Here is a 12,005-nt window from a genome sequence, read left to right on the forward strand (position 1 = left end):
TATCAAAACCCCAATTCCGAGAAAGTTGGGACAGTATAGAAAATGAAAAAAACAAAACAAACAAAAATAGTCATTTGGAAATAAATTCACCCTGTACTATATTAAAAACACATTATTTGATTTTTTACTTTGTGAATTTAATGAAATTTTATAAAACAAAATGTATGCTTACCTGATAAATGTATTTATTTCCAGGCATAGGAAGTCCACAAATCATTTTAATTACTAGTGGGATATTCACACCTGGCCAGCAAGAGGAGTCAAAGAGCACCCCAGCAGAGCTGTTAAGTATCACTTCCCTTACCCATATAACCCCCAGTCATTTGGCCAAAGGAAAATGGAAACAGAAGCTAACACAAGGGTATAGAGGATTGTACAAAAAAACTGCCATCTTAAATTTAAATTAGGGTGGGTTGTGGACTCTCCATGCCTGGAAAGAAAGACATTTATCAGGTAAGCATAAATTTAGTTTTCTTTCCTTTGGCATGGAGACTCCACAAATCATTCATATTACTAGTGGGAACCAATACCCAAGCTAGAGGACACAGAATGAATAGGGAGAACAAGACAGGCGGCCCTAAACCGTAGGCACCATCGCTTGAAGAACTTTTCTCCCAAAAGAAGCCTCAGCTGAGGAAAAAGTATCAAATTAGTAGAATTTGGAAAAGGTATGTATAGAGGACCATGTGGCTGCCTTGCAAATTTCCTCCACAGAAGCTTAATTTTTGAAAGCCCATGAAGAAGAAACAGATCTAGTGGAATGAGCCGTAATTCTCTCAGGAGGCTGCTGTCCAGCTGTCTCAAAAGCTAACCGGATAACACTTCTCAGAGAGAAAGAGTGGTAGAAGTGACCTTCTGACCCCTATGTTTACCAGAGAAAACAACGAACAGGGCAGAAGTCTGCCGAAAATCTTTAGTTGCTTGAAGATAACATTTTAGAGCACGCACAACATCCAAGTTATGCAAAAGATGTTCCTTCTGGGAAGGACCATTAGGACAAAAAGAAGGAACAACCATTTCCTGATTAATATTGCTACCAGAGACTACCTTAGGGAGAAACCCCAGCTTAGTACGTAGGACCGCGTTATCAGCATGAAAAATAAGGTAAGGGGAATCAGACTGCAAAGCCGAAAGTTTAGAGACTCTGCAAGCAGAAGAAATAGCAAGAAGAAACAAAACCTTCCAAGATAGCAATTTAATATCAACAGAATGCATCGTCTCAAACGGAGCCTGCTGCAAAACTTTAAGAACAAGATTAAGGCTCCAAGGAGGAGCAACTGGTTTAAACACAGGCCTGATTCTGACCAAGGCCTGAACAACAACAACATTTATAGATATAGAAAAGGAGGTGTGCGCTAGGAATGAGATAAACACCTCTCTATAAAACACTATCACTAAAAGTGTCTGAAAAATGTGATACAATATATAAGCTTAGAAAAACTTATTATTAGAGAGGGCGCCAAAGGCTAAAAATTATCAGCACTATCAAATAAAATTGTAACAAAATATTTATTAAAAGGCAACAATAAAATACTATGAAGGGACGTCTCCCTATGAGCATATAAACAGATTATTTAATGATCTAAAACAAATTGATACAAACATAAGACATATGATATTGTCTAGATACAGGGCAAAAAAATATTTTCTCTTTTTCACTTGTCCAATATATGAATATTAATCAGACTATGTCCGTATGTGAGAAAATATGATATGATACATCACCTTTAAATGTGCCGCAAATGCCAATATTGGAAAAAAATATTGCAAATGGAAAAAGTCACTTCAAATGAAGTTGTGATATAAACATACCCAGTTTTACTTAGACAGACAAAGGTGGATCCAAAAACGGAAAAACTTTGCCTTAAAATCTAGCCGTAGCTAGCGTGAACTGAAATACCTCTTGGTTATAGTTGTCTCCCACTGCTGGGCAAATACTTTACCCTTCTCTGTGGCTTGTATGTTGGTCGGTCTTTAGCGGTAAGTTGTTTGCGGCTTTCACACGGAGTAGATTCTCCGACTCGTACCACGTGTCTGACAGCGTCTGACGTCACGGCTTGTTCTCCGCGTAATATGAACAGCTGATTGTCCGTTATGACAGCAAGTGTTTAAACCAGGAAATGTTAGCCTGCACTTAGAGCTTTTGCACGCAGGGATGTGATGTTATTGGGCATATATTACCCTCCAAGCTCCAAGGCGAGTTTAATGATGATGGAAAATCAAAATAATAACCCGGGTTATATTGTTAAGTTCTCAAATACAGGATATATTTGTGAAATAGACAGTAAAATGTCACAATGCCATGTAAACAGTGACGCGTTTCGCCCTTCTCTGGGCTTTATCAAGGTGTTTATGGCATGTGAAATGCTCCCTTATAAACAATGTCCTTGTTGGTGACTGGTGCAAAGTTAATTGGTATACAATGTGTCCATCTTTATTAAGGTGGTAATGCTTCTTAACTTCAGTTAGAATGCGTTCCTTATTGGCAGTTTCTTGGCATATCCTTTTTTAAGGTGGTATTAACTCATACTTGTTTTAAAGCAATGGCACATCATGAATTCGGTCTTACTAATCCCTACCTAATTTCTAATGTAGCATACAGATAACAGACCTATATAACTAAACTCTTTAAAAAACTGTTAGGTACATATCAAATATGTGATCTTTTAACAAAATGTGTCTATTACTGATACTCTACAGCCAGAAAGTGCTATTAGTTTATGCTAATTCTGGTACAGTGACACATTTTAAATTATATCTTACTTATTGCTATCATAATAGTTATATATCATACATTTAGCATACATATATAGCTGCACTCTTAGAGAATTTATGTTCAGTACATATGATCTTAGAATAATTTGGTAATTGATAATCCACGACCAGAAGAAAAATAGTGAGAAAAGAAGGAGAAGAAAGAAAAAGAAGAAATAAAAAAATAAAGTTCCATTAACACAATGATTAAATGTGATATTGCTACTATGTATTAAGTGTTGAATAAAAAGTACATTTATATTCATTGTTGTTATAGTGTGTCGGTGAAAGGTCCAGTTCAGAATTTAGGCCTCTAGGATATAAAGTGTCAAACTTATAAATAAACTCTGCTTCTTTTATAAGGAGGGTCTTTTCAATATTACCCCCTCTCCAGTGTCCTTTTATGTTGTGAATACCCCAATACCATAAATCTTTAGTGTTGTCATGGTGTACTTCCTTAAATTCTTTATAGAGTGAGGTGACTTCCCTTTCTTTTTCTATACTTAAGAGGTGTTCTCTTATCCTGTCTTTAAGACATCTTTTGGTCTCACCAAAATAGAACAAATTACAAGAACATTTGAGTACATAGATTATGTTTTTATGTGTACATCTAATTATTTCTGAAAAAGTAAAATTCTCTGTTGAGTTATTTATTTTCAGATTTTGTACTTTGGAACTGTGTTTACACGCTTTGAATGTGTTTAAATGGGAAGAAGACAGTTATTTTTCCTCCTCTCATGTCTACTTGACTTTTTGTGTTTCTTTTATGTTTCAATTAACTTGGTGCCAGTATTGTTTTAAAATTCTTTGCTTTTTTAAAAATGAAGGTTGGTTTATCAGCCAATTTATCCCCTATGATATCTTCTTTTAAAAGATGCCATTGTTTTCTGTTTATTTTTTTGATGAAATTATGATTGTCACTGTAATCTGTTATGAATGGAACTGAAATAGTGTTTACATTCTCTTTATCTTTAATTTTATATTTGTCTGCCATTCTAGCCGTTTCATATGCTGTGTTAACGCTCCTTGTTTCATAACCCCTAATATTAAATTTGTCTGCTAACAGTGTGATTTGTTCTTCAAAATCTTCAATTCTAGAGCAGTCCTTTTTTATACGTAGACTTTGGCCATATGGGATGTTGTCTTTCCATGCTTTAAGGCGACAGCTATTGGCGTGTATGAGGTTGTTACAATCTACTTTTTTAAAATGAGTTTTGGTCTCTAATTTGTTATCTATGACCATAACTTCTAGGTCAAGAAAAGTCACCTTATCTTTACTAACATTACAGACACATTTGAGTCCATTCTTGTTGTTATTCATTTTTTCAAAAAGCTTCACTAATTCTGCTTGGGGACTCCTCCATACTATCAAAAGGTCATCTATATAACGCTTATAGAGTATGAGGTTCGCACCGAGACCGCCATCTCCAAAGAAGTTCTCCTCCCAAACTCCCATAAAGAGATTGGCATAACTCAGCGCAAACCTCGTACCCATAGTGGTTCCTTCCATTTGTATTAAGAATTTTTCATCAAAGGAGAAATAGTTATGTTTCAATATGTATTTAATGCTAGTTAGGATAAATTCCCTATGTTCCAATTGCATCTTATCATCTTTATCTAAAAAATGTTTTACAGCTTTTATTCCTTATTCATGGTTTATTACAGTGTAGCTAATAACATGTTTTCTTCCCATCTGAGGGAATTCAAAATGTTTAGAACCTGAGTTGAATCTTTAAGATATGAATTAAGGCTCAAAACATATGGCTGCAAAAATCTATCCACGTATTGAGATAAGTTTGCTGAAATAGAATTAATACCCGAAATTATGGGTCTTCCCGGTGGATTTATCAGACACTTGTGGACCTTGGGCAAAAAATAAAAGATGGGGATTTTGGGAAATTTAGGTGTTAAATACAGAAATTCTTTATTGAGTACCCCACTTTTTTTTACCTTCAATTAAGATTTTGTTTAAAATATTGGTAAATTTATCAGTTGGATTGTGATGTAAAATTTTATAAGTTTTCTCATCATTCAGAAGCATGTAGGCTTCAACCATATATTTATCAGTATCCATTATCACTATCCCCCCCACCCTTATCCGCAGGCTTAATCGTTATTTGGGAATTAGTTTGTAACTGGCTTAGGATATCTCTCTCTTTCTTATTTATATTCTGTTTCCTAAGTGCAGGGGGATTTGATTTCCCTACTTCTTTCAAAACTATCTTTTCAAATGTGTCTACATAATTGCCCTTGGCGTGGGTAGGATAAATTTTTGATTTGGGTTTGAGGTTTGTGTATTGAAAGGAGTCAGATTTTTCATTTTGGGATGTAACTTGTTTTTCTAGAGGGCTTTTCATAAAAAAGCTCTTAAGTGTGAGATTCCTTACAAACTTTTGGATGTATATGTGGGTATAGAATTTGTTCATTCTTGCTGTAGGGGCATATGATAATCCTAGATTCAATAATTTCTTTTGATCATTATTTAATTCTGTTTTACTTAGGTTAAAAATCCAATTGTTAGTTTGATTTACCTCCATCTTTTTGCTTTGTTTAGGCTTTCTTCCTCCTCTCTTTCCTCTTTTAAAGCCCAGAGAAGGGTGAAACGCGTCACTGATTACATGGCATTGTGACATTTTACTGTCTATTTCACGAATATCTCATCCTGGATTTGAGAACTTAACAATATAACCTGGGTTATTATTTTGATTTTCCAATATCATTAAACTCGCCTTGGAGCTTGGAGGGTAATATATGCCCAATAACATCACATCCCTGCGTGCAAAAGCACTAAGTGTAGGCTAACACTTCCTGGTTTAAACACTTGCTGTCATAACGGACAATCAGCTGTTCATATTACGCGGAGAACAAGCCGTGACGTCAGACGCTGTTAGTTACGTAGTACGAGTCGGAGAATCTACTCTGTGTGAAAGCCACAAACAACTTACCGCTAAAGATCGACCAACATAAAAGCCACAGAGAAGGGTAAAGTATTTGCCCAGCAGTGGGAGACAACTATAACCAAGAGGTATTCCAGTTCACGCTAGCTACGGCTAGATTTTAAGACAAAGTTTTTCAGTTTTTGGATCCACCATCATCTGTAAGTAAAACATAATTTATGCTTACCTGATAAATTTATTTCTCTTGTGGTGTATCCAGTCCACGGATCATCCATTACTTGTGGGATATTCTCCTTCCCAACAGAAAGCTGCAAGAGGATCACCCACAGCAGAGCTGTCTATATAGCTCCTCCCCTAACTGCCACTACCAGTCATTCGACCGAAGACAAGCAAGAGAAAGGAGAAACCATAGGGTGCAGTGGTGACTGTAGTTTAAAAATAAAAAACACCTGCCTTAAAATGACAGGGCGGGCTGTGGACTGGATACACCACAAGAGAAATAAATTTATCAGGTAAGCATACATTATGTTTTCTCTTGTAAGGTGTATCCAGTCCACGGATCATCCAGTACTTGTGGGATATCAATACCAAAGCTATAGGACACGGATGAAGGGAGGGACAAGGCAGGCGCTTAAACTGAAGGCACCACTGCCTGCAAGACCTTTCTCCCAAAAATAGCCTCCGAAGCAAAAGTATCAAATTTATAGAACTTTGAAAAAGTATGAAGCGAAGACCAAGTCGCCGCCTTACAAATCTGTTCAACAGAAGCCTCATTTTTAAAAGCCCATGTGGAAGCTACCGCTCTAGTAGAATGAGCTGTAATCCTTTCAGGAGGCTGCTGGCCAGCAGTCTCATAAGCTAAGCGTATTATACTCCTTAGCCAAAAAGAAAGAGAGGTTGCCGAAGCCTTTTGGCCTCTCCTCTGTCCAGAGTAGACAACAAACAATGCAGATGTTTGACGAAAATCTTTAGTAGCTTGTAAATAAAACTTTAAAGCACGAACCACGTCAAGATTGTGTAATAGACGTTCCTTCTTTGAAGAAGGATTAGGACACAGTGACGGTACAACAATCTCCTGATTGATATTTTTATTAGATACCACCTTAGGTAAAAAAACACAATTTATACTTACCTGATAAATGTATTTCTCTTGTGGTGTATCCAGTCCACGGATCATCCATTACTTGTGGGATATTCTCATTCCCAACAGGAAGTTGCAAGAGGAAACCCACAGCAGAGCTGCAATATAGCTCCTCCCCTAACTGTCATAGCCAGTCATTCGACCGAAAACAAGCCGAGAAAGGAGGAACCATAGGGTGCAGTGGTTACTGTAGTTTAAATTTAAAAATTACCTGCCTTAAAATGACAGGGCGGGCCGTGGACTGGATACACCACAAGAGAAATATTTGCCGCATTGCAAATCTGTTCAAAAGAAGCCTCATTTTTAAAGGCCCAAGTGGAAGCCACAGCTCTAGTGGAATGAGCTGTAATCCTTTCAGGAGGCTGCTGTCCAGCAGTCTCATAGGCTAAGCGGATTAAGCTTCCTAGCCAAAAAGAAGGAGAGGTTGCCGAAGCCTTTTGACCTCTCATCTGTCCAGAGTAGACAACAAACCAAGCAGATGTTTGACGAAAATCTTTAGTAGCTTGTAAGTAATACTTTAAAGCACGGACGACGTCCAAATTGTGTAACACAAGGATGGAACAACAATCTCTTGATTGATATTCTTGTTAGATACCACCTTAGGTAAGAACCCAGATTTGGTACGCAGGACTACCTTATCCGTATGAAAAATCAGATAAGGAGAATCACATTGTAAGGCAGATAACTCGGAGACTCTACGAGCCGAGGAAATAGCTACCAAAAATATAAAAGTATATAAAAAGATAAAAGTTTGATATCTATGGAATGAAGAGGTTCAAACGGAACTTCTTGAAGAACCTTAAGAACCAAGTTTAAGCTCCATGGTGGAGCAACCGGTTTAAACATAGGCTTGATTCTAACTAAAGCTTGACAAAAAGCCTGAACGTCTGGAACATCTACCAGACGCTTAACTAGCTGACAATCCTTTTTCCAAACCTTCTTGGAGAAAAGATAATATCCTTGGAATCCTGACCTTACTCCATGAGTAACCCTTGGATTCACACCAATAAAGATATCCACGCCATACCTTATGGTAAATTTTCCTGGTGACAGGCTTTTGTGCCTGTATTAAGGTATCAATAACTGACTCGGAGAAGCCACGCTTTGATAAAATCAAGCGTTCAATCTCTAGGCAGTCAGCCGCAGAGAAATTAGATTTGGATGGTTGGAAGGACCCTGAAGTAGAAGGTCCTGTCTCAGAAGCAGAGACCATGGTGGAAAGGATGATATGTCCACTAGATCTGCATACCAGGTCCTGCGTGGCCACGCAGGTGCTATCAGAATCACTGATGCTCTCTCCTGCTTGATCTTGGCAATCAGTCTAGGGAGCAGAGGAAACGGTGGAAACACAGAAGCCAGGTTGAAAGACCAGGGCACTGCTAGAGCATCTATCAGTGTCGCCTTGGGATCCCTGGACCTGGATCCGTAACACGGAAGCTTGGCGTTCTGGCGAGACGCCATGAGATTCAGTTCTGGTTTGCCCCAACGATGAATCCTTTGTGCAAATACCTCCGGATGGAGTTCCCACTCTCCCGGATGAAAAGTCTGACGACTTAGAAAATCCGCCTCCCAGTGCTCTACACCTGGGATATGGATAGCCGATAGGTGGCAAGAGTGAATCTCTGCCCAGCTAATTATTTTTGAAACTTCTAACATCTCTAGGGAACTTCTTGTTCCCCCTTGATGGTTGATGTAAGCTACAGTCGTGATGTTGTCCGACTGAAATCTGATGTACCTCAGAGTTGCTAACTGAGGCCAAGCCTGAAGAGCCTTGATTATCACTCTTAGTTCCAGAATATTTATTGGAAGGAGAGACTCTTCCTGAGTCCACGATCCCTGAGCCTTCAGGGAGTTCCAGACTGCACCCCAACCTAGAAGGCTGGCATTTGTTGTTACAATTGTCCAATCTGGCCTGCGAAAGGTCATACCTTTGGACAGATGGACCCGAGATAGCTACCAGGGAAAAGAATCCCTGGTCTCTTGGTCCAGATTCAGTGGAGGGGACAAATCTGTGCAATCCCCGCTCCACTGACTGAGCATGCATAGTTGCAGCGGTCTGAGATGTAAGCGTGCAAACGGCACTATGTCCATTGCCGCTACCATTAAGCCGATTACTTCCATACACTGAGCCACCGAAGGGCGCGGAATGGAATGAAGAACCCGGCAGGAATTTAGAAGCTTTGAGAACCCGGACTCCGTCAGGTGAATTTTCATTTCTACAGAATCTATCAGAGTCCCTAGAAAGGAAACTCTTGTGAGTGGGGATAGAGAACTATTTTCCTCGTTCACTTTCCACCCATGCGACCTCAGAAATGCCAGTACTACGTCCGTATGAGACTTGGCAATTTGGAAGTTTGACGCCTGTATCAGGATGTCGTCTAAATAAGGGGCTACTGCTATGCCCCGCGGCCTTGGGACCGCCAAAAGCGACCCTAGAACCTTTGTAAAGATTCTTGGGGCTGTAGCTAATCCAAAGGGAAGAGCTACAACTGGTAATGCCTGTCTTGAAAGGCAAACCTGAGAAACCGATGATGATCTTTGTGTATCAGAATGTGAAGATAAGCATCCTTTAGATCCACTATAGTCATATATTGACCCTCCTGGATCAGTGGTAGGATGGTACGAATAGTTTCCATCTTGAAAGACGGAACTTTGAGGAATTTGTTCAAGATCTTTAGATCCAAAATTGGTCTGAAGGTTCCCTCTTTTTTGGGAACCACAAACAGATTTGAGTAAAAACCCTGTTCCTGTTCACTCCCATAACTAGGAGGTCTCGTACACAGTTTAAGAATGCCTCTCTCTTTATCTGGTGTGCAGATAATTGTGAAAGGTGAAATCTCCCTTTTGGGGGGGGAAGCTTTGAAGTCCAGAAGATATCCCTGGGATATAATTTCCAACGCACAGGGATCCTGAACATCTCTTGCCCATGCCTGGGCGAAGAGTGAAAGTCTGCCCCTACTAGATCCATTACCGGATAGGGGGCCGTTCCTTCATGCTGTCTTAGAGGCAGCAGCAGGCTTTTTTGACCTGCTTACCTTTTTTCCAGGTCTGGTTTGGTCTCCAGACCGTCTTGGATTGAGCAAAAACATAATTTATGCTTACCTGATAAATTTATTTCTCTTGTAGTGTATCCAGTCCACGGATCATCCATTACTTATGGAATATATTCTCCTTCCCAACAGGAAGCTGCAAGAGTCCACCCACAGCAAAGCTGCTATATAGCTCCTCCCCTAACTGCCATATTCAGTCATTCGACCGAAAACATGCAGAGAAAGGAAAAACCATAGGGTGCAGTGGTGACTGTAGTTCAAATGAAAAAATTACCTGCCTTAAAGTGACAGGGCGGGCCGTGGACTGGATACACTACAAGAGAAATAAATTTATCAGGTAAGCATAAATTATGTTTTCTCTTGTTAAGTGTATCCAGTCCACGGATCATCCATTACTTATGGAATACCAATACCAAAGCTAAAGTACACGGATGATGGGAGGGACAAGGCAGGTACTTAAACGGAAGTTACCACTGCCTGTAAAAAACCCTTTCTCCCAAAAATAGCCTCCGAAGAAGCAAGGTATCAAATTTGTTAAATTTGAAAAGTATGAAGCGCAGACCAAGACTCCGTCTTGTAAATCTGTTCAACAGAAGCCACATTTAAAAAAGGCCCAAGTGAAAACCACAGCTCTAGTAGAATGAGCTGTAATCCCTTCAGGAGGCTGCTGTCCAGCAGTCTCATAAGCTAAATGAATTATGCTTTTTAACCAAAAAGACAGAGAGGCTGCTGAAGTCTTTTGACCTCTCCTCTGTCCAGAATAGACAACAAACAAGGTGAACGTTTGATGAAAACTGTAGTAGCTTGTAAGTAAAACTTTAAAGCACAAACCACGTCCAATATTGTGTAATAGACGTTCCTTCTTTGAGGAAGGATTAGGATACAGGCATGGAACAACTATCTCTTGAGTGATGTACTTGTTAGATACCACCTTAGGAAAAAAACCAGGTTGGTACGCAGGACTACCTTATCCGTACGAAGGACCAGATAAGGAGAATCACATTGTAACACAGATAACTTGGAGACTCTACGAGTCGAGGAATTAGCTACCCAAAAGGAACTTTCCAAGATAAAGATTGATATCTATGGAACAAAAAAGGTTCAAACGGAACTTCTTGAAGAACCTTAAGAATCAGGTTTAAGCTCCATGGCGGAGCAACAGTTTTAAACACAGGCTTGGATCTAACCAAAGCCTGACCAAATGCCTGAACGTCTAGAATACCTGCCAGACGCTTGTGCAAAAAAATAGACAGAGTAAAAATCTGTCCCCTTTTAAGGAATTAGCTGACAACCCTTTTCTCAAAAACATCTTGGAGAAAAGATAATATCCTGGGAATCCAGACTTTACTCCATGAGTAACCCTTGGATTCATAACAATCAGATATTTACACCATATCTATGTTCAATTTTCCTAGAGACAGGCTTTCATGTCTGTATTAAGGTATCAATGACTGACTCGGAGAAGCCATGCTTTGATAACATCAAGCGTTCAGTCTCCAGGCAGTCCATCTCAGATTGATTCTATTTAGATGGTTGAAAGGACCCTGAGGTAGAGGGACCTGTCTCAGAAGCAGAGACCGTGATGGAAAGGATGACATGTCCACCAGATCTGCATACCAGGTCCTGCGTGGCTACGCAGGTGCTGTCAAAAACACCAAAGCCCTCTCCTGCTTGGTCTTGACCTCCGGAGGAAATCCCACTCCCCCGGAAGAAAAGTCTGACGACTTAGAAAATCCACCTCCCAGTTCTCAACACCTGGGATATGGATAGCTGATAGACAAGAGTGAGTCTCTGTCCAGTGAATTATTGTAAGACTTCTAACATCGCTAGGGAACTTCTGTTCCCCCTTGATGGCTGATGTAAGCCACAGTCGTGTATATTGTCCGACTGAGTATGATGTACCTCAGAGTTGCTAACTGAGGCCAAGTCTGAAGAGCATGGAATATCACTCCCAGTTCCAGAATATTTATTATAAGGAGGGTCTCCTCCTAAGTCCACTATCCCTGAGCCTTCAGGGAGTTCCAGACTGCATCCCAACCTAAAAGGCTGGCATCTATTGTAACAATTGTCCCATCTGACCTGCGGAAGGTCATACCCTTGGACAGATGGACCCGACATAGTCACCAGAGAAGAGAATCTCTGGTCTCTTGGTCCAGGTTTAAC

The 12,005-nt window shown here is 39.8% G+C and overlaps 1 protein-coding gene across 1 annotated transcript in view; it reads right to left on the bottom strand.

Annotated features, from left to right (window-relative positions):
- TBCD (tubulin folding cofactor D) overlaps positions 1-12,005 on the bottom strand; it is a 1,563,032-nt gene that overhangs the window by 147,043 nt on the left and 1,403,984 nt on the right. The gene's annotated exons all lie outside the window — the stretch shown is intronic.

The sequence above is a fragment of the Bombina bombina genome, chromosome 1 (assembly GCF_027579735.1).
Source record: "Bombina bombina isolate aBomBom1 chromosome 1, aBomBom1.pri, whole genome shotgun sequence".
NCBI classification, from domain to species: Eukaryota; Metazoa; Chordata; class Amphibia; order Anura; family Bombinatoridae; genus Bombina; species Bombina bombina.